At 37.5% G+C, this 22,854-nt stretch overlaps 1 protein-coding gene across 1 annotated transcript in view; it reads left to right on the top strand.

Moving 5' to 3' along the window:
- ANO3 (anoctamin 3) overlaps positions 1 to 22,854 on the top strand; it is a 448,483-nt gene that overhangs the window by 6,000 nt on the left and 419,629 nt on the right. The gene's annotated exons all lie outside the window — the stretch shown is intronic.

The following is a 22,854-nucleotide window of genomic DNA, read 5'->3' as shown; positions in this document are numbered from 1 at the left end:
CAATAGACCTTCTGTTCAGAGTACCACGTATTTTATTTTTAAGGAGAAATAAATGAAATTCAGGATTATCCTTGACTTGGAAAGAGCCCCCAAAGTCAGCTCATGTTTATTAAGGATTCTCAATATCCACATGCCTTTGTAGTTAACAATTCAAACCAGTTATGGTGGTTAAATATACAAAAATGTCATGAGAAAAGTTATTTTGGATACAATTCCATGTTAACCCAAACCATGCATAACTGGGATTCTCCAGGCTTGCAGACACTGTTTCTATCACTCTCTGGATAGTTATTTCAACAGATTCTGGGTAAAAAAAGTAATGAAGCTAAAACAATAAGGGAATCCAATCAGATAAAAGTTATCGGGTACAAATGGAAAGTCCTAACACTTTATTCAAAAGATAAACTACAGAACTAGAAGATGGGGAAGGCATAGCTAGACCATAGTTTACATGAAAAAGATCTGAGAATTTTACTGAACTCAAAGGCCAATAAGAGTCAAGTATGGTACATGGAACCAAAAAAAACCTATGAAATTGTTAGCTGGTTTTTTTTTTTACTTTTAATTTATGGAATAAAACAAGTATTTCCATAACATTGTACAATAAAAAAATGCAGAAGGACCTGAGTTTAAATCCGGCCTCAGACACTTGACACTTACTAGTTGTGTGACTTTGGGCAAGTCATTTAACCCCGATTGCCTTACCCAAAAAAATAAAAATAAAAAATAAAAAAGATGATTGTTAGCTGCTTAAAGGAAGAATAGTACTGAAGACTAGTGAGATCATGATACCATGGTATTCTTCACTTGTCAGATGACATGAGGTAACAGGATCATAGATATACATATGGAAGGGGACTTAGAGGTCATTTGATCCAACCTTCCCATTTTAAAAATGAGGAAACTGAGGATCAAGAATTGCAGAATGTTGGATCTTGAATTTTGAGGATCATCTAGTCCTGGGACTCAGTAATAGCCAAGAATCAAACCCAAGCCCTCTGACTCAGAAATCTAACACCCTTTGTAGTGTAGCACAACTAACTCAGTTGTTTATTGAATAAATCCTGGAAGAGACCTTAGATATACTTTAGAACAGGCCTTCTGAACTATGTTTTTTAATTGCATCGTGGACCCCTTGATCAATCTGATTTAGCCTATAGATCTTCCTCAGAGTAATATTTTGAAAAACATAAAATAAAATACATAGGATTATGAAGGAAACCAATTATACTGAAATATATTTTCAATGCTAGTGAAATATAAGATAAAAATGTTTTTACCCTCTTTTTTCCACACCCTCTCTTTAAGAAATTGTTTTGCTTTTAATTAATCCCTAACCTAATCTACTTTCTCTTTTATCTACTTTTTCTTAAGCCCTTTCTTTCCTCTTTCCCTATTGAATGAAATGGACTTAGAACTATGAGCATATATATATATTCTTCTCTCCTTTGACCATTTGGAGGAGAGTGAGGTTCAAATGTCACCCACTTCACCCTTTCACTTCCTCATTGTGTAAACTTCTACTAGCACATCCCATTTATGTAAGATAATTTTTTTCCCATCTTCTTCTCTCTTCCACTTTTTCCCAGTGCATTTCTCTTCCTCACTGTATTCATTCTTCTTTTAAGATCATTAATATATAACATTCCATCCCAAGCCTTCTGTCAAATCAAATTTCCTCTATGACCCCTGATGATGATAGAGTTCTGTAGATTACATTTATCATCTCCTTATATAAGAATGTAAAATGTTTTACCCTCTTTACTCCATTGTGATTGCATGCTCATTTTACCTTTTCATTCTTTTCTTTACTCTTGTTTGTACATCAGGTTTTCTGTTCAGCTCTGGTATTGTCATCCAGAATGCTTGAAAGTTCTCTATTTCAGTAAAGGTCCATTTTTCAACAGTAGAATTACGTTCAGCTTTTCTGGACAAGTTATTTTTTGGTTGTAAGCTTAGATATTTTGCCATCTAGAATATCATTCAACACTCTTTGTTCTTTTATGGTGGTGGCTACTAAATCTTGCATCAAAATAATTTTTAAAACAAGCTTATGGACCCAGGTTAACAACCCTTGCTCAAATCCAACTCCCTCTTTTACTGTAGTTCTATGGAATTAATTTCAAAGGATTTATGGGAAATGAGACATAGAGAAGGGAAGGGACTTGTCAAAGGTCACACAGGTAAATTGTAAATCCAGAATTCCAACCCGTGCTGTCAGACTCTAAACCTCTCTTTTGTCTACAGCATGCTATCTTTCTTTGAGGAACCTTGTGTTCAAATATGGGAACTACATTTTTTTAAAGGATAATGGTCATCTGTCATGAAAAAAGGAAAAGGACCCACATGTACAAAAATATTTATAGCAGCTCTTTTTGTGGTGGCAAAGAATTGGAAATTGAGGGGATGTCTATCAAGTGGGGAATGGCTGAACAAAATGTGATGTATGAATGTAATAGAATACTACTGTGCTATAAGAAATGATGAGCAGGTAGATTTCAGAAGAACCTGGAAAGACTTACATGAACTGATGCTGAGTGAAATGAGCAGAACCAGGAGAACGTTGAACACAGTAACAGCAACATTGTGTGATGATCAATTTTAAGATACTTGGCTCTTCTCTGCAATACAATGATCTTAGACAATTCCGAAAGACTTATGATAGAAAATGATATCCACATCCAGAGAAAGAACGATGGAGTCTGAATGCAAATCAAAAATATTATTTTCATTTTTTTGTTTTTTGTTTCTCATAGTTTTTACCTTTTGTTCTGGTTCTTCTTTCAAAATATGACTAATGTGAAAATATGTTTACTATGATTACATATGTATAATCTATATTAGATTGCTTGCTATCTTGGGAAGGAGGGTTAGGGTTGTGGAACTCAAATTAATGTGGAGCTCAAAATCTTATAAAAATGAATGTTGAAACTATTTTACATGTAATTGGAAAAAAATTAAATATTATTAAATGAAAAAAAAATTTTTGAAAAAAAAAAAGAATAGCGATCATCTATAGACTCTCCAGAGAGGGGCCACCAGGATAATGAGGGGATATGATAACATGTCATAGGAGAACTGGTTAAAGGAAACTGTAATGTTCAGCATAGAAGAGTGAAGCCTTACAAGTTATTTTGCCCCAGAAGGAAGAACTAGGAGTAGTTCATGAAAATTGTAGAGGTATATTTAGGCTAAATGTCAGGAAACAATTGAAGCTTTCCCAGACAGGAATGGATTGCCACAAGAGGCAGTAGTCTTCCCCTATGCCAGAGTCATCCAGTTTATTAGCCATGTATATATTGCTGGATCCAGCTTTGAGACCCAGAAATAATGTGATAATGTTTGATGGGCTGTGGTACAACAGTGGAAAGAAGAAATGTGTTTTTCTCAAGCCTAGAGGATAGAACTTGGAGCAACAGATAACAGCTGTAGATGCTGACTTGATGCACGATAATAATTCCCAACAGCTAGATCTATCCAAAAGTGAAATGGGCTGCTTATAGAGGAAGCAGGTTCACCCTGCCTAAATGACTCGAAGTAGATCTTGGTGGACCACTCATTAGGGACATTATCGAAGGGATTCCAGTACAAGGATGGGTTGGGCTAGATCAAATTTCTTAAATGCTTTGGTCTCAAGATCTATTTATACTCAAAATTATTGCGGATCCCTTTCCCCTGAGAGTTTTCTTTTATGTGGGTTATATCATTAATAATAGAAATTAAAATGTTAGCATATTGGAAAAATAGTTTTGACCTTGTAAATGCTCTGAAAGGGTATCAGGGACCTCCAGCATTCCCCAGACCATATTTGAGAATCTCTGAGGATCCTGCTATCTCTGAGCTTCTGAGATTCTTTCACTCCCAAGGATCTCTGATTCCATTCTGTAGGGGGCAGACACATGAATTGTGCCCCAAAAGGTTTTGTGATGCTTTCCTTTCAGAAAATTAAATCACAGTCAGGGAAATCATGCTAAATATTTTGCCAGATTAAACAGCTGAATCATCTCTTTCATTTACTTGATTATGACTCCGTGCTTGTGAGTATTCATTTATGCATAGGACTAAATAGACAAACAAACACATACATAGACACACACAGCATTTATCCAGGCAATGAAATTCATTTACTCCCCTAGTGAGATCTGTCCAGATACCAGCTAGATTTCCTTCTACTTGATTAAGCAAATTTCCAAAGTGTAAATTAGGAGTGGTTAAGAACTACATTTAAGGCTGACACTCATTAGGGAACTACTGAGTCACACACCAGTGCTTTTTGATTGGTTTTCAGAGGCTATCTAAAATGCAAGGTCTCAGATGGGCTGAATGACCACCTGTCAAGGGTGCGCTGAGAGGATTCTGGTTCAGGTAAAAGTTGGACTAGTCTAGAAGTCCCTTTCCCTTTAAGATTCTAGGATTCTATCATGTCTTTTGTATTCAAAAGACAATCACAATGTATAGGACGTTGGATTGGGAGTCTGAAGAATTCATTGACATTAGATCATGGAAAACTCATTTCATTCTCTTGAGTGTCAGTTTGCATGTTTCTAAAATGGGGTTAAAAGCTGTACTTCCTAATTCAGAGGCATACTCAGATGGAAATGTTGTATAAATCTTTTAAAAATGTAAATATTTCATAAGAGCATGAAGTTGGACTGGAAGGGACCTTGTTGGTCAGTTAGGTGTCTGCATTTTCCTTAGTACCTAGCAAAGTCCATGGCATATACTAGCTTAATAAAAGTTAATATTTAAATATTAGTATTTTAATATTTGTAAATAAAATTAACACATGTTTATCAACTGACTCATCTAATCCAGACGCCCGTGGATGCAGCGTAGGTGGCACAATGACTAGAATGCTGGGCTTGGAGTTCAGAAGATCTGAATTCAAATCTTGCCTTAGATACATACTAACTGTGAAAGTCTGGATAAGTCACTTGTCTCTCTCAGCCTCATCTACATCATCTATAAAATGAGGGAATCAGTCTTCTTGGTGGCCTCCGAGGTCCCTTGTAGTTTCAAATCTATGATCCTATGATTTTACAGATGAGAAAACAATAGGCCAATAACAACTTGCCTAGGGTCATCCAGGTAGGTAAGTTGTAAAGCAGGTTTTGAACCCAGAGTCTCAAACTCCAAAAGTAGTGTCTTCCACTGTATGCTGCTGCCTCACTTATGTGACATTGGTATTGAGGAACAGCAGTAAGTAATAGTGGACACATTTGACAGAAACGAGGCTTGATGAGATGACATTCACCTAGGCCTTGTAGATCAGGATGTGTGAATGATGAATGCTTTGGGTGACAAGCTCATCCAAGCACATGTCTGAGTCAGGGCTGTACCTAGGACTTTCACAAGGTGCTGGGGGGGTGCACCATAGTTTCTCTGACTATGACTGTTTCTTTGTGTGCTTCAGGTGGGGGTGCTCTGGGTCTCACCTAATGCTTTGGGACCTCCCTTCCTCAACCCTCTCTCCATTCCAATTAGTCTTTTTATTAGACTCAGCTGCCAAAGAGATCTTCCTAAAAGCTCAGATCTGACCATGTCACCCTACTTCACCCTTCTTACTTAATAAATTCCAATGGTTCCCTATTAATTCCAGAATCAAATATAAAATCCTCTTTAGCATTTAAAGCCTTTCACAACTTGGAACCTTCTTAACCTTTTTAGCTTTCTTATACTTAAGTCCCTTCTGTAACTGTAAGATCCAGGGAGACAGGCCTTATTGTTGTTCCTTGAACATGGCACTCATCTCACCACTAGCACGTCTGCCCATTCTGTCCCTCCTCACCTCTGCCTTTTGGCTTCCTTCTACTCAAATCTTCACTGCAGGGTGTCTTTCTGGCTCTCTCCCTCTGATAGTACCTAACCTCTTAGCATACCTTTAACAAGCTAACAAACAAATGTATGAATAAATAAATCAATTAATGAATGAGTAAGTAAATAAGTAAATCTTGCTTGTCTGTATGTGGTTATTTGTATATTGAATCCTGCATTAGAATGTGATATTCTTGTGGTCAGGAATCATCTTTTTGCCTTTCTGTGAATGTTCAGTGCTTAGCATAGGGCCTGGTACTTAAGAAATGTTGAATAAATGCCCGGTGATACTCTATACTTTCTCAACTCATCCTTAGTTTCTTTTCCTCTCTTGAGGTCAGAGCACTGAATATCTCCCAAAGTCTTCCTTTATAGAGAGCTTACCACCTTCCTAGTAACTCCATTTTCCATCAGATGCTCTGCTTGGCTTTGACTCCACAGAATGTTCCCATGCTGTATATCACCTGATCCCACTCTCTTTTCTGCTTCCTTTTGTATGTTTTCTTTTCCCATTAGAGTATAAGCTCCTTGAGGGCAAGAACTGCTTCTTTTTCTAATTGGCATCCCCAGCACTCAGCCCAGCTTTTGGAAAAGTAAGCATTTAATAAATATTCATTGAAATGAAATTTAATTATTGACTGACTGCTTGGGAAAATGTTTGCCATTTTAGACATGGCCAAAGTCAGCAACATTCAGTGACATCTTCCTACTGCTACTGGGCTTCCATTTTCCTTTTTTCAGTTGATTTCGTACTTCATTTTTTCTCCTCAGTAAAACTGAACTATCTGGTAACTATAACTTTTACCATGTTGCCAAATCGTCATCTGGATACTGTGCATGTTTCTTATCAGGCCAGTGAGTTGGAAGGCACAAACAGATTTATTTTCAGGGTATTGCTGGGTTGAAGTAGGGCATGGAAGTAATATTTTTCATCCTTCCACTTTCTTGACAGGTTGTTTGTAAGTTGTACTGATGTCCCCAGTCATGCAGTCTTCACACTCACCCTCAGCCCCATCCTCTCCAAAGCATGAGTAACATCTTGGAGAGACTCTTCTAGGATTTACACTTGTCTGTTTAATTCTGCATTGTCAACTGCCAACTCCCAAGAATGCTCATAAAATTGGGGCCTGGCCTTTGTTTGATATGGTTTCGGATACACTGTGACAAGACTAGTGTTTCTTGCCTCTTTATGCATTGCCCTTTAGCACAGCATAAGGAAGAAGGCACAGATCCAAAAAACTGATTTTGAGACCGAGCTATAGCACGGATTAGCATTATGACCCTGGGTAGGTCAGTGAACATATCCAAGCCTCAATGTGCTCATCTGCAAAGTGAGAATAATACTGTCTGACATACGTACCTACCTTACCTTAATAGAATGTGAGCTCATTGAGGACAGGGACAGTCACATTTTTTTTTGCCTTTTCATCCCTAGCACTCAGTAAAGTGACAGATTCCAGGTGATTGGTAAATGTTTATTGAATTTAGGTACAAGGCTGCAATAAATGCGATATGTAAATTGTTCTGTCTTGTACATGTGAGTTAATTTTTTAGCTAATGTTGTTCCTTTGTTAGTAATATTATTACCTTGTGGTTCCTGTCTCTAAGAGCCTTTATTGTAATGTATAGCATGTGTCATATATTATAAACCCAATAGTATGGCTGGTTGATTGGTTGTGGCCTGGTGATCAATGCTCTCTTCTGTACCAAATAATGTGAAACTCAGAGATGGGGTTTTTATGATTTCCAGTCCTATAAACGTCATTTGGAGAATTTTATTGTTGATAAGGTAGGTCTCCATATCAGTTATTTAGGATTGTTCAAAGCAGAGAGGACTTTTCTAGTTTTTATCCCATTGACTCTGCTCCGTTTTCATTCTGGACCCAGGTCATTGCCTCTTTGTAATGTCTGGGACAACTAAAGGAAGTAAAGTGTGAAAATCACAGTAACCTACATTTGTATAATTTTGTTTCTCTCTTAATTAACCAACACTCAGAGACTGTCCACCGTGTTTCCCTCTGTTTTCTGAATTTCTTAGCATGAATCTATCTTGATTGTATTTATATTACTACTTAACTACCTCCTTATTATTTCTGTTCTTGGAGAGGGAATGTGATGCAGTGAGTCGAGCACTGACTTTGGAGTTTGGCAGACTAGAGTTCAGATTGCATCTCAGACATATAATATTGTTCCATGATCCTTGACAAGTTAGAATTGTCCAGTCAAAATCAAGTGGGAATACGATCTCCCTATTTCTATATATTTTGCATCCATGAACTATATGATAGTTCTTTGATACTTATAGCACTCCAGTTGAATTTTCAGACTGCTGAAACACCAAAATCTTTGTAACACAAACTACCATAAAGACTTATCTTCTCAATCTCACATTCACACCTTTGATTTTTCTAACGTAAATGCAGTATTCTATACTTATCCCTTGTTGTTACTTTTGTTGTTTTTCAGTCATTTTCAGTTGTGTTCAACTCTTTGTGACTCCATTTGGGGTTTTCTTGGGAAAGATACTGAAGTAGTTTGCCATTTCCTTCTCCAGCTCATTTTACAGATGAAGAAACTGGGATAAAAAGGGTTAAATGACTTGCTCAGTATCATACAGCTAGTATGTGTCTGAGGTCATTTTCGAACTCAGGAAGATGAATCTTCCTGACTCTAGGTCTGGTGCTCTATGTACTACAGTACCACCTAGTTGCCCCTATATGTATCCCTAGTAAGTCCCATCTAATTAGTTAGACATTGAATCAGTAAACATTTATTAAATACCTACTGTGTGCTAGGCAGTGTGCTAAGCATCCATTATAAGTTCCTTGTTACATTCTATTGATCCATGGAAATCTTTGTTTGCATAAGCTTTCATTTTCTTAATTGGTTCCAGTATTTTGCCAGAAATCAACATGGAGCTCACCAGCCTACAGCCTGTAGTCTACCTCCTTCCTTTCATTTTTCCTGCAAAGTTCAAGTCAAATGAAAATCGAGGGAACAGTCCACAGGGCTCTAATTTCTGTTTCCATGCATGACATTTCTGACAGGTCTTGGAAAAATGAAATAAAATAAGCAGAGTCCCCCTGTTGATAATTGTTACATTTAGTGATGGGATCAAGAGACTTCCTGACTGCCATAACTGCTATCAGAGAGCCTGCCTTGTGAAGGACACTGTGGTCTTTCCCTAAAGCTTTCTATCTTCAACTTCTAGAAAACAATTCGCTCTCTTAGAGTATAGTTTCACAGATGGATTGCACAGTGATTTCAAGAATATTGATTACATGTATTCCTTGTGCAACAGTGAGTTGGGAGACATGTTTATGAATTTGTAAATAGTTTGAATCTGGCTTTATATATGTGTATAAGTATTCATATGTACATGTATATATACATGTGTTTATACATTTATATATATTGTTTTACACACATGCTTATGTATAATCATTGCTTTTATTACCTTCATTTCTTTTTTGATTTAAATCTATTTTTTTAATTTATGGAATAAAACAAGCATTTCCATAACATAGGACAACAAAAAAGATGATTGCACATGAAACTGCAAATTCACTATATGTAACCTGCTATTCATTTTAAATACACAACAAAGTTATTGTGTAGATTTCTTCCCCTCTCTTTTTTGTCTTCCCTTCCTCTACCCCACCTCAGAAATGGCTACCATTAGACACAAAAGATATTATCTTCATTCCTGAATCCCTCCTTTTTCCCCCGTTCAAGAATTATCCTTTGTGACAAAAAAAAAAATTAAAAGAGAGGGGAAGAAAATCGTATTAACATAACTAACAAAACCATCAACCAAGCCTGTCAGTATATAGAATATTTAGCACTCATAACCCTCCACTTCTGTAAAGAAGATAGAGAAGTATGTTTTCTCAACTCTTCTCCGGACCAAGTTTGGTCATTATAATTATATTGCTTTCAATTTTATTATTTTCTCCATTTACCTTGTTAGAATGATGTATACTTTTTGTTCTGCTCACTTCATTCTTCATGAATTAATATTTCTTCCACATGTTTATGGCTTTATCCCATTTCATATTTCTTATGATGACATAATAATGCATTCCATTCATGTAACACAATTTGTTTGGCTGTTCCTCAATTAATGAGCATCTATCTCTTTTTTCCCCTATTTCTTTACTACCATAAAAAAATAGTACTAAGGACATACTGGTGTACATGGGAGTTTTCTTTTTGTCTTTGACTGCCTTGCCCTATACCCACATTCTTAATCATTTTTGTATGTCATAAATTCCTTTGGCAGTCTGGTGAAGCCTATGGACCACTTCTCAAAATGATATTTTTTGCCTACATTCATAATTAAATGAAATAGAAATTTTAGTGGTTATAGAAAATAAAGACACATTTTCCCATTCAATTTAATGAACCATCCCACCCTGAAATCTATCTATAGAGCTGGTAGGGGTCTGTAGACTCCACACTAAGAACAATCTAGGAGTAGAATCTCCATGTCAAAAAATATGGAATTTATTGTCATTTTTGTAGCCTACTTCCAAATTGTTTATCAGAATATTGAGACCAGTACACCAATCTGTAGCTCTATGAACAGTGTATTAATGTGCCTGTCATCCTCTCCATTACTGAATATGCCTAATTTCTCTCAACTTTGCGAACTTACTGGGTGTGAGATTATATCTCAGTGGTGTTTTCATTTGAATTTTAAAAAAGAATATTTAATGACTTGGAACAGCCTTTCATGTGGTTATTAGTAGTTTTCATTTCTTCTTTTGAGACTATTTATCCACATCCTTCAATCCTTTAGTCTCTAACTTTTCATTACTATGACTTGTTAAGGGTCACTTTGGGAAAAGGGTGATGGGAAACATGAACCAGTGTCAGTTTTCAATCATGACACTTGGCTTTGCACCATTGGCCTAAAATCCTTTTACTACAGTTCAGAGGATGAAACAGCAAAACATTTATTTCTAGGGAAATGTTGGAATGCATGGATGCAGCCACTTAGAAAAACAGTCATTCCCTTTGTGAACAGTGAATTTGGGGGGAGAAAGAGAAGGATTATGAAAGGAGATTTATCTTATTTAGAAAAAATCTAAACAGACTTGGAGATCTAGCAGCCTTTAAGCAATTAAAATTACATTCTCCTTCTCTGTTCTCTTCTTCCTCCAAACACCACCCGCTCCCATGGAAGTGGGAGCAAGAGAATCTTGGCAGTGGAAAGCTATTGAAAGAAGCCACTATTTGGAATCAGAGTACCTGTGTCCAAATCCCAGTTCTACCACTTACTAGCTAGGATGAGACTTATCTGGGTCTCAGTTTCCTTACCTGAAAATAAAATGTCTTGACTAAATGACCTCTAAATCTCCTCCAGTTTTAATATTGTATGATTCAGTGTATCACAATCATATGTACTACTCAACACATCAACTGAGTCTGATAGTATATATGTGTGTGTGTGTATACATATATATAAATATATATGTATAATATTCCTCACCCATAGTCCCTTATCTCTGCAAAGAAGATGAGAAGGCATTTGTTTTCTTAAATTCTTCTCTCTGGAGCCAAGTTTCATGGTTATAATTATATTTAAGAACTGGAAAACATGACCTCAGGGCCTAACTTAGAAACTTACTACCTGTGTGGCCTGAGCCTTAACCTCTTTAGAACTTACTTCCTCAACTATAAAATAAGACCTATCTCACAGAATATTTGTGAAGATCAGATGAGATGACTTATGTGAAATCTCTTTAAACAAATCCATTACCATGCATTTATTAAATATCTGTTATGTACTAGGCACTGTACCAAGTCCTAGGGATGCAAATACAAAGGCTTCCATTCTACCAGACAATAGAACAGAGACTGGAGAGTGATGGTCAAGGAAGGGTGCATTTATTCAAGCAATTACATTGATTGTAAGTGGAGCCATAGAAGACTGTTAAATCCTTTTTTTCTTGTAGCTAAGGCATACTGATTTGACTTATTTCTTTTTTCCTAAGCAAGTGACATAAAATGGAGTGGAGTAAGGAAGAAGGGGAGGAGATACAGCCGTATAGATGGCAAGGAGCTTATACTGGCAAGGCCATGGTATCCTGCCAGATGGCTAGCTGAGATGAAATATAATCTGAGAATATAAAATATAAAGGGCTGAGATGCGGATGGGACTCACTCACCCTGGAATGATTAGGTTCATAGTCTAATCATGTTAAATACTACAAAAGACACAGACTGCAATTGTGTTGCAAGAGGTTTTGAATTCGGATTCAGGGAATATGGACTTTATCTCATAGGCAGTGGACAGGTAGAATATGTTATTTAGAATCAACCTCTCTCCCAGCTGTTAAGAAAACAACATCTGGCTCAACAGGAGGAAGGAAAACTATCCCACCTATTATCTACTAGACTAGAATCTATTTTCCTAGGCTATCAATATATCATCTCACTGATTCAAGAGAAATCAGTGGGAGGCTACTCTCGATGTTCATTTGTGAAATGATTTTAATCTCCCCATAGTCATAAAAGAATAATAAATGTTACCCAGCCATGTAAACTTTCAAAGGTTGCCTTTTAATTTCCAATGTAGCATTTGAAGACTGCCTGTGAAGTGCAATCACAGGCTTTGTTCTCCCACTGTAGTTAGGAAATTGGCCTGGAGATATTCTTCTAAGTTCCTTTGACCTGGCCATGCTGTCACAGAGAGAAGGAGGGTAGATAGCCGTCCCTCTCAGAGGAAGCTCGTTCCTTTTTTACTAGTTGGGAAACTTTTTTTTTTCTCCCAACAGGAATCACAAGATTATTGACTCTTATAGCTCAGGGAACTCTATGTAATGATAATGATAGCTAGCATTTATATAAGCACTTTACAGATATCACCTCGTTTTATCCACTCAAAAATCCTGGAAAGTAGAAAGTGAAGCAAATGGTAATCAGAAGCCCTGAGTGACATAGCCAGTTAGTATGGGAGGCAGTACCTGAACCCAGGTCTTCCTGACTGGAGGTCAGTGCTCCATTTGCTGCGCTACCGCCACTGTCCCCTCTAGACATCACTGAGCAAAAATCCCTTGTTTTAGAGAGGAGACTGTGGCCCAGGTAGATGAAGTAGATTGCCAAAGATCATAAAGTAAGCTAGTGGCAAAGATAGAACTCAAGCCCACATCTCTGTGGAATTGTAATCAGGAGACTTCCACTCAAATCCTACTTCTGACACTTAGTACCTATTGTGATTGTGGGTGAGTCACTTAAGCTTTGTAGGCCTCAGTTTCCTCATCTTTAAAATGGTTAGGTTGGAATCAGTGGCTTCTAAAGTCACTTAAAGCTTTAGTGCTATGATCTCCCAACCCAAAGTCTAACAGCAGCTACAAGGAACAGTGGATAGAGAACTGAATCTGGAGTCAGAGAGGCCAGAGTTCAGATCCTGCCTTAGACATTAGTCGTGTGACTGTGACACTAAAGATAGTAATATGCTTAAACTATCTTTGCCTTAGTTTCCTCATAGGTAAAATGGGACAATAATAGCACCCACCTCCCAGGGTTGTCCTGAGGATTAAAAAAGACAATACTTGTTAAAAAAAAAAAGAAAAACAACTTTACAAACCTTAATGAGCTATGTAAATGCCAGCTATTATTATTTTTAATTTTTTTAAATTTGAAATAGGAGCTGATAGAGAATAAATGATCCTCTAGTCACTTTCTGTCATTGAGATAGGTCCTACCAATTATCCCTAAGATGGAATTCAATTAAAAAAAACATTTATTAGGCCCCTGCTGTGCAGAACATTATTCTTAGTGGCTGGGAAGATACAAAGCATAGCTCGGGTGCCACATTGCCTTCCTGGGGTAGGCATAATTGGTAGAGAAGCTTCAACAGTACACCAATAAATGTATGATCAAAACATGAGAAGAGTATATTAAATGCAATGAGATGAAATAAGAGTTAAATCTCTTCCCAGATGAGCTAGTGGCATTTTAAGGATGATTAAATGTCAGCAGGTGGAGATGGGTAAGAGATTGGGGTGAGGGACATGCTGGGAAGATGAGAAGCCCAGGTAGGGGACACAGGGAACATTAAGGGAATGGTAAGCTGTCCAATTTGCCTAGAGTTTAGAGTGAGAGGGGAAGGGAAACTCAGAGGCAGGAAGACCTGAGTTCAAATCTAGCAGCAGACCCTTAATAGCTGTGTCACCCTTGATAAGTCACTCAACCTCTTTTTACTTCAGTTTTCTAAGCTATAAAATGGGGATAAAAATGATAATAATGATGATGATATAATATACATAATAATAGCTGACATTTATATGGTACTTACAGTGTGCCAGGTATTATGCTATGCACTTTACAAGTATTATCTCTTTTAATTGTCACAACATCCATAGGGGATAGTTGTCATTATTATCCTTATTTTAACAACAACAACAATAATAATAATAACAATAATAACATAATGATAATGATGATGATGATGATAGCATCTACCTTCCAGGATTGTTATGAGGATCAAATGAGATAATATTTTTAAAACATTTAGCACATAGTAGGAGCCATATAAATGTTTCTTCTCTTCCTATCCCCTTCTCTTGTTCATGTTGTCTTTCAATGATAATAATAACAAGAATACTGAATTCTTGCTGTGTGCTAAGTCTTTTGGGGATGCCAGAATCTTGTGAAACGTGGTGCCTGGCCTTTAAAGTTTTTATCCTGTAGATAAGACATATATTTAGAAAGCTATAAGAACAGTGGAAATCAATATATGATGTTTGCTAGAAGTGGTATAGCAAATGAGAGATATAGAATTTCCAAGGAGGAAGGGAAAGCTTTTACCTAGAATGTTAAGGAAAAGGAAATAGGGACCTAGTGGGATGTCTAACCATGCAGGAGGTAATGGGAGTTAAGGCTAGAAGGTAGTTTGGAATCACATTGTAGGGGTTCTTGAATGCAAATAGAAGAGTTTGAACTTTATTGAGTAAACAGTAGGAAAATGCTGAATGTTCTAAACCAGGGAGTGATACAATGAAACGTGGAGTTTTAAGAGAAGACTGTATTGGAGGGGGGAAACTAGAAACAGGGACACCAACTTGGAGGCTATGGCAGCAATCCAGAAATAAGGCAATAAGGAATTAACCCTATACAGTGGCAATGGGAAATAAAGGGAAAAGTTTGAGAGCCATTGGGAAGGAAGAATCTTGATGGGTATGGGGAACATGGAAAAGAGAGATGCAAAAGATGAATAAAAGTTTCAAGTCCATATGACTGAGAGAATATTTATGCCATTAACAGGAATAGGGAAGTTAGGAGGAAAAAGTGGTTTGAGGGAGAATTAAAGGCATCCTATTTTAAACATTCCAAGTTTGAGGTGACAACATGACATTTAAGTGGAAATGTTAAGCAGCTAGTTGGACATGTGGGACTGAAACTTGGGCGAAGAGTCAGACCTACAGATGCCAATGTGGGAATCATCACATAAAGATAAGTTGAAGCCTTGACAGCAAAGGAGGTCCCTTAGGGAGAAAGATGAAGTGAGAGAAGAGTAGAGGCCAGAGAAGTGATCTTTGGAAACAGCCATGTTCTGGGGCTGGGTGAAGGAAAAGGAGGCACAGTAATAAGCCAGAGAGGTAGGAGAAAAACGTGTCATGAGAATGCTGGGAGGAGAAGTCAAGAAAGATGGGAATTACGGGGAAGGGGGAATGGATGAATGTTTAACTTCCAGAAGAGAATACTCAGGCATTAAGCATCTGAAGAACTGTCATGTAGAAGGGGGATGAGATTTGTTCTATTTGTTCTATAAGATAAAAGTATCATTGCCCTGGAAGAGCTTTCATTTTGTTTAGAGGAAAAGGAGGGTAAGAACAGTATGTACAAAGAAAGGTATAAACACACTATATGGCAAGAAATTTCCAGGGAAAGAGCAATAGCAATTGATGAAATATGGGAAAACCTCCTGTTGGAGTTGACATTTGACCTAAAGTTTGAAGGATGCTGTGGATTTGAGGTAGAAATGAGAAAAGAGTACATTGAAGGTATGAGATATCCATGTGAAAACATGGTGATGGGAGATGAGATAATGTCTACTATTCCAGTGCTTCTTAAACTTTTTCCACTCACGACCCTTTCAGTACTTCTTAAACTGTGGGCTGCAGCCCACAGTTTAAGAAGCACTCGTTTAGTCTATACTTATACAATTTTTTTTTTATCCTAAGTGTAAAACTTTATATTTACTCCTAGTAAAAATGTATCTTCTCCACTTCAATCTAGTGCTTTGCTGTGTCAGGATCTTTTGGGCCTCTTCCTGCCATCTGGTATATGAGCTGTCCTTCTTAACTTTGTGTCATCTATAGATTTTTAAACATGCCATCTATGACTTTACCAAGGCATTGATAAAAATAGTAAACAACGCTGCTAATGAGCCTTCTCATGTTCACCATGTTGTTGTCGAGTTGTGTGTTTGTTGTTGTTGTTCAGTTGCTTTCAGTCGTTCCCAACTCTTTGTGACCCCATTTGGGATTTTCTTGGCAAAGATACTGGAGTGGTTTGCCAGAGTCTGAAGCCAGATTTGAACTGACAAAGATGAGTCTTCTTGACTTCAGGCTCAGCACTCTATCCACTCAGTTGAGTAGCCATGTGTTTATTTACATCTGACAACTAGGAGATCATTGATTTTGATAGAACTATTTCCATAGAGAGAAAAAAAAAGTAGATGCTAGGTTTCAAGAGGTTGAAAGTGAATATTGAAGATATGGATGGGAGGTAGGTGATTCTAACTTACTTTTTATAAATGAGGAAACTAAGGTTCAGAATTGTCCAAGGCTATATAGAGATTGAGTGGCAGTGATCTAAATTGTAGTCTAGGTGGAAAGAGTGCTGGGCCTGAAGTCAGGAAGTTTCATCTTTGTGAGCTCAAATCTGGCCTCAGACACTTACTAGTTGTATAACCCAGAGCAAGTCACTTTACCCTGTTTGCCTCAGTTTCCTCATATGTAAAATGAGGTAGAGAAGGAAATGACAAACCTCTCCCATACCTACCAAGAGAACTCCAAAAGGGCTCATGAAGAATTATGATTGAATAACAACAACAATATTACTGGATGTGTAACCCTGGGCAAATATGGTTTACCTTGGTTTCCTCACCTGTAAAATGAGCTAGAGAAGAAAATGGCAAACCACTCCAGTATTTTTGCCAAGAAAACTCCAGATTGGGTCACAAAGAGTCAGACACCACTGAAATGACTGAACAACTGTTGACAATAAAAAGCAAAAATAAACGTAACCCACATAGAAAGAAGTTGGCTCTTGAGGGATAAGACCAATGCATAGTCAATGTGCAGTTCACACCACGGACGTTGTTTTCTTTTGGACACTGAATTTGAACCCCTAAACGAATGGAGAGGGTTGGACTCAGGGTTGGGGACCAGGAAAACTTAGTGTAGTGGAAAGGACAACGCATTTGCAGTCTGAGGAGCTCGGCTCTGATCTCAGCTCTGCTCCAGATGCCCTTTGCAAAGCTGGATAAGTCATTTACCTCCTGTGGGCCACTGTTTCATCTGGAAAATGAGAGTTGAACTAAATGATTCTTAAGGATCATTTTCCAGCTCTAAACCTTTATTAATTGGATAACGGTTAACAACAGTAAGCACTTATATAGATCATTAAGGTCTACAAAAAGTGTACATATATTTCATCTTATCCTCACAACAACCTTGGGAGGTAGATGCAATTATCATGCCTAATTTTTATAGATGAGGAAACTGAGACTGACAGATGTTAAATGATTTGCCAAGGGTTACCATCTAATATGTGCCTAAGGCTTCATTTGAACTCAAGTCTTCCTAGTCTATGGGCATCTAAGTGGCACAATGGATTGAGTGCTGAGCCTGAAGTTGAGGAGATGAGTTCAAATCTGGCCTCAGACACTTACTAGCTGTATGACCCTAGGCAACTCACTTTGCCCTGTTTGCCTTAGTTTCCTCATCTGTAAAATGAGCTGGAGAAGGAAATGGCAAACCACCCAGTATCTCTGCCAAGAAAACCCCAAATGGGGTCATGAAGAGTCAGATACAACTGAAAAAGACTGAACAACAACTTCCTAGTCCAGGCTTAGTACTTTATTCACTGTGCCACCTAGCTATCAAATTTGATGTTATGACTATACAAAATTAAGTTAAAGCTTAGATAACAATCCAATTAAATAGATTTAGAATGGGTTGAATGATTGGACTCAAAGTGCAGCCTAATGGAATATTCAATCCAATTTGGCAGGAGGTTTCCAGTTTAGTATCCCTGGCATCTGTGCCTGATCCTTTGGTGTTTAACATTTTTATCACTGACTTGGTAAAGACAAAGATTCATCACATTTGTAGATGACATAAAACTAGGAGGGATAACTTGTATACTGAATGACAGAGTCAGATGCCAGGCAGATCTTGACACAGTAGGGCACCGGGTTTAATTCAAGAAGATAATTTTTGAATAGGGGCAAATGTAGATTTTTACCGGGTTAAAAAAATCCATAAATACAGAATAATCAACAATTTGTCTGAAAAAATGAAACATCTGTGGGTTTTAGGGGATTGCAAGCTCAAGATTAATCAATAGTATAATGTGGCAGTCATAAAAAGCCAGCATGGCCTTAGGCTACATGAAAATGGGCACATCATACAGGAATGAAATTAAGAGTTCCTCTCTATTCTGCCCTCATTGGGCTACATATGTGGTATAGTAATCTGTTCTGAAGACCACAGTTTAATAAGGATGTTGTTAAGTTGGAGAAGATCCATAGGAGGGCAATCACAATGGTTGAATGGCCTTGAGTCCATGTAACCAGGAACATTTGAAGAAAATGAGGAAGTATGATATGAAAAAAGTGAAGACTTAAGGGGAATATAATCACTGTCTTCAAACATATTAAAGACTTTCATATGGATGTGGAATTAAATATGTTATTCTGGTTGGCCCTGGAGGGCAGAATCATAAGCAATGGGTAGATGGTGCAAAGGCTTAATGTTAGGAAAAATATTCCTGCAAAGTAGAGCTATCCAAAAGTGGAACAGACTGCCTTGAGAAGTGATATCTCCTACGTTCTAGAGGTCTTCAAGCAAGGGTTAGATGAGTTGTTGTTTGTCTTTGTTTTTGAAGAGGACCAGTGACATCATAGAATGATGTCTTGACTCACTCCTGAAATTAGATTTCAGTGAGGTAGATGAGTAAGAGGGATGTGATCAGAAGGAATCCTTCTTCCATATGGCTTGGTTTAGATAATGACTCATGATTTCAACTCTCAAATTTGATGAGTCTATGATTACCTCTGAGCCACAATTATTTCCTCCATGCCTTCCTTTCATCCATATTTATTATTCAAGAGTCTCTGGCCCCCACTACCTGAAAGTGAGATATATTGCATTTCATATTTAACCCAGGGTTTTACTATACCTTTATGTGTTGAGGGATCTCTTGTCTCTGCCATTAGTTGAAGCCCTTACTGATTGTGTTCTTCTAATTTTAATGGTCTAGGAGCCTCCATTCTACTTAATCACTTAGTCAAATTAGCTTGTGCAAAGAAGTATTTACTTTAAAAGTATAATCAGAGCAAATGAACAAACATTTCTCTTCCACATCTAGAGGGCATACACCCCCTCTTTACCACCTTTGTCTCTGGAGAAGGGATTAGGCACAAAGCTTTGTCCATTTTCTATGTATGCAATCCACAAAGAGAGAAGTTGATATTTGAGGGGTAAGGATGTACCCACTATTTAATAATTACCATTAGTTACCCCCCACTTCCAAGTCCAAAGATCCTCCTGAAGTAACTTCCTAGGACTTTCCCATTGATCTGTCTGTAAGGTGATGCCTGGAAAACTGAACTCTAAGATCCCCATGACTTGAACTTGAAGGTCAAGCATTCCATTCTCTGTAACTAGAACTAAAAAGGACAAATGGAAAAAAGCCACATGACCTATGTGAAGGGGGCAGGAGGTTTTGAGATCCTTTCCCAGGTATGACTCAGTAAGTGAATGAATCTGGATCGCCACTGGAAAGAAAGAGGGTATGGCTCTGTCAAATAGATTTGAAGATACAAGCAACTCTGGCTATATAACCCATGGAAATAGGTTGCTCTCAACCACATGGTAGGGCAGCACAGTTTCCAAGCTTGTACCCTTATGCCTCCTGGAACAGATAAATTCTGGAATCTTCCACATGGATTCATCCATCTTAGGTCATATGAGCATAGGTCAAACATCCATTATACTACTCTTTAAAACCTTCCATTTAATCTCTCTAATTATTCATTCATTATCTATAGCTTATAAATGACAACTTTATTCTTTATCTGAATTGAATAAATATTTCTTGATTATCAGATTTAATTGTTGCCTATTTAGCAGAGGTCACTCAATAAAATACTTGTTGAAGCTGACAAATGTGTTATATTGTTAATAAGAAACCCAAGTAATAGAGACTTCCAAGTTGCAGGATTTTAAAGTCAAAATGGATCCTAGAGACCATGCAATTCATTTCATATGGGGGGCAAAGAGAAGCTCCAAGGGGAAGGAAAGAAAAGGGTATGATATACCTAAGCTTACAGTGGCAGAGCTGGTACTTAAACCCAGCCCTTCCCCCCGATTCCCAGGACCAACCTTGCCACTCCAGTGCAGGTATCATTTCTGAAATATCAAATTGTTAAAGATAGCTAAGCCTTTGTGCTGAATTGGATTTGTGTACTGCCTGCAAATTCTCTAGTAACTAAAAGTCAGCATCTGGGCCTTCACATAGGACAATAAATGCTACTGTCAGTCATAGCCATCTGTCATTTGGCCCAACTAGGGTGCCACATTTCCTTAAAGCATCTACTTCTTAGCTCTTTGTGATTTGCTGGCTTTCCTCTGTTTTCTGGAAGAATTCTACCACCTTGTGGCAAGATATTGGAATATCTGGCTGAAAAAAATGGGAGCAACTAGAAATATCAAGGAAGGCAAAAATTAGATGGCTGGTGGTCTTCTCTAATTCTGTGGACTCCTAAAGAAAGGGATAGGGGTTGTGGTAGAAGGACAAAGTCATCTGGATAAGCACGTATGAGGATAAAAAGATGATTTGGTTTAATAGAAAGAGTAATGAATTTGGAGTCAGGAGCCTTGAGTTCTAAACTCGCCTCTAATCTTTGTTAGCTAGTGAAGACTGGGCTGTGCTATTTGACTTATTCAGCAAAATGGGGTATTAACACCTGCCCTAGCTGCCTACCAGGGTTGTTGTGAAATTTTAATATGTAGTTTAATGTATGGTTGGCAAATATATAGAAAAAGATATATATATATATAAAATATATAACAAATATATATAAATATATATTATATAAATATAAATATATTATATTATAAAAATATAAAATATATAAATATATATATATATATAATATATAACAAAAGGCAAGTATAGTATCACCCAGACCATAAGTCCGTAGTTGTAGAGCAGGAAGGGACTTGAGAGGCATATTGTCCAACCACTACATTTTGTGGATGGATATACTGAGGCCCAAGAAGATTATCTATTGACAAAGACTATCATGCTGGACTAAACATATTTCACTTACCGACAGGATTAATAATTGACTGATTGAATTGAATTGAATTGAAATTAGATAGATGTATTGGACTCAAAAAGTATTGAGGGAGAGAGAGAGAGAGGAAGAGGAGGAGGAGGAGGAGGAGGAGAAGAAGAAGAAGAAAAAGAAGAAGAAGAAGATGATGATAATGATGATGATGATGATGAAGTGATATATTGCATATGTGTGTATGGTGGTGCCCAGAACAGGACACAAAAGCCATTCAAAAGGTATTTAGCAAACCTCCACCAAAGTTCTCTGACACCATCATGAGCTACAGTTGGTCCTGGGTTCTTGAAGGTTATGTTGTCAGAATACAAAGTTAGGCAGACACTACTAAGCTGACAGGATTTTGCATGTGACCATAGACTGGGTATTTGTCTCTTTAATACAATCTAGCTCAGTGCAAAATGGTTTATTCCAGAGGTTTGGGCACCCATGGTAGATTTTTTTTTGCCAAAATAAAAACAAAAAAAAATTCTTGGAGAGGGTCTGTGAATAGCTAATCTCCAACTATGAAATGTCAGACACACCTGTTTCTTTAGGTACTCTCTGGAAAAAAACCATAATGGCAGTGGGAAGTGAGTCATACTTTAATGAGACACAGAAATCACAGAGGCAAACGGGACAGAAAGTATAGATATAAACAACAAAAATGGGGGTGGAGGAAGATGGCATGGAGTCAGGGATAGTGTGAAGGAAGGCAAAGATGGGGAAGAAGATGGGGAGGGGGAGAAGCACAGAGTAACCTTGGATTAGAGTTAGGAGCACTGGGCAGCCAAGACCAGATAGAGAAGAAAGAGAGCTTGGGAGGCATAAATTTGAGGTCTTATTTTATAGGGTTTTTTAGGGAGAGATTAACTCTTACCTGTGGTATGTTGAGGTTCATTCATTAACTATCCAAATCATCTCAAAGTTGTCAGTAAAACTTTAAAGTCAACATATCCATGTCATTTCAAAATTATCAGCACCTTTTGGTGTTTTGCTGCTGTTATCGCAGATGTTTAGAGCTTATCTGAGGTTTATATATCATAGAACCAAAAGTCTCTAACAGCAAGGCTTAGACTCCCTGTTTTAGCACATAGTCTAAGGATGTGAATTTTGGTTAATATATGATCCAGTTTGCAAGTTGTGCTCCTTTGATCTTTGAGACAATTTGTACATGACTTATTGGTTCCCCTTTACAATCTTTCTTCCTGCTATTGCCACCTTATAATGGCTACTTATAAACTTACTACACTGACTAGAAGGGGGAGAGTAGTCAGGGAGAGCAGAAGAAGATGCAATTTTAACACACTCTGCTAAGGTGTCTATAGGGTAAGATAAAGGTTAAGAATATCAATATGTTATGCCATGTGAAAGATGGTTTAGTCTTGTTTTGCTAGAACCCAAAAAACTTCTACATAGGAGCATTAATGGAAAGTGTCAGAAAGAATTTTGTTCATTTGTACAAA

This window comes from Vombatus ursinus, unplaced genomic scaffold (assembly GCF_900497805.2).
Source record: "Vombatus ursinus unplaced genomic scaffold, bare-nosed wombat genome assembly UNPS02009770.1, whole genome shotgun sequence".
NCBI lineage: Eukaryota > Metazoa > Chordata > Mammalia > Diprotodontia > Vombatidae > Vombatus > Vombatus ursinus.
The sequence above is the reverse complement of the archived record's forward strand: the minus strand, read 5'-3'. Positions and strand labels throughout refer to the sequence as shown.